This window comes from Erinaceus europaeus, chromosome 2 (genome assembly GCF_950295315.1).
Source record: "Erinaceus europaeus chromosome 2, mEriEur2.1, whole genome shotgun sequence".
In the NCBI taxonomy this organism is placed as follows: Eukaryota; Metazoa; Chordata; class Mammalia; order Eulipotyphla; family Erinaceidae; genus Erinaceus; species Erinaceus europaeus.
Window position 1 is genome coordinate 62,345,843 of NC_080163.1, and position 1,275 is coordinate 62,347,117.

At 44.2% G+C, this 1,275-nt stretch overlaps 1 pseudogene; it reads right to left on the minus strand.

The window, feature by feature from the left end:
* Nucleotides 1–318: 318 nt before the first annotated feature.
* Nucleotides 319–1,035, minus strand: LOC103113261 (jupiter microtubule associated homolog 1-like; annotated as a pseudogene).
* Between the last annotated feature and the right edge of the window lie 240 nt (nt 1,036–1,275).

Sequence of the window (1,275 nt, forward strand, 5' to 3'; positions counted from 1 at the left end):
GATTTAATAATGATCAACAAGACTGTGGGATAAGAAGGGTACAATTCCATACAATTCCCACCACTAGAGTTTGTATCCCAGCCCCTCATTGGTAACTTCCCTATTCTTTATCCCTCTGGGAGTACAGACCAACAATCTTTATGGGGAGCAGAATGTGGGAGGTCTGGCTTCTGTAATTGCTTCTCCGCTGGACATGGGCATTGACCAGTCAATAAGTAGATCTTTTTTAATGAAACAAATCCAAAAGATGTACAGTCAGGCTCAAGTTGTGCAGAATGGAGGCGACAAACAAAATGACAGCCTTCAAGACAGCTGGCACTAACCCAGCACAAGATTGGATTTTCCACCAGGAAGGTTTCTTCTGGATGACACTGAGGCTGGAGCCACAGGACTTGGCATAGGGGCAGCAGGCACCAATTTCTCCTCATTCTGCCCCAGGTTGGTCTGTAAACCCATGTCCGCATTTTCATGAATATCATCTTCTCCCTTCAAATCTAAGAAGTCTCCAGAGTTTGCTACAGAACAGTTTCTTCTCTGGGGCCCAGATGACTCAGAATCTTCTTTGTCACTATTAGACTGGATACCTGCTGCTTTGGCCCATGGAGGAGCATTTTCCTCTGACATCTCAAAGATGCTAGACGCCATTTTGTTCCTCCTTCTAGTTTGTTCATCAAAACCTAGTGAAAAATTGTATCTACCACTTGGAGGATGCAAAACTCAAGAACTGTTCCTGCTGTTGGGATCCATGTCCTTGAAGGTGGTGGTGGTGGTGGTGGTGGTCATAGTGCCAAGAGCTAGGTAGGCTGTTGCCGGAGCAGAGTGCTGAAACGTCAGGTCTGGGTGGCTCAGAACAGCTGCCGGCTCCAACTCAGACGACGGCTGCAAGAAACTCAGCCTGATCCTGTTGTTGAGATCTTGCTTCTCTCCGGGTTCTCCTCCTTCCAGCCATGGCCTTCTCACCTCTGTGGTTTCTGGGGTCCGCCTCTGAGCTGTAGGTGGTTTTCTATGCAAGTGTGAATATTTATCCATCCACATCGTCCCAAAGGACACTTCATCTTTTTTATTGCAGAGTAGTATTTTATGGAGTGCATATATTTGATAACTTCATTAGCCAGTCATCTGTCGATGGGTACTTAAACATTTTTGTAGTATTTTGACCTTTAAATTTTATAAATATCTTGCTTGTTCAAAAGCTAAACATAAGTTTTTAAAAAGAAAAAGCAAAAACTTTAAATGGAACACAAACTGAAACAGATCTGCTGAAGGGGAAAGAAG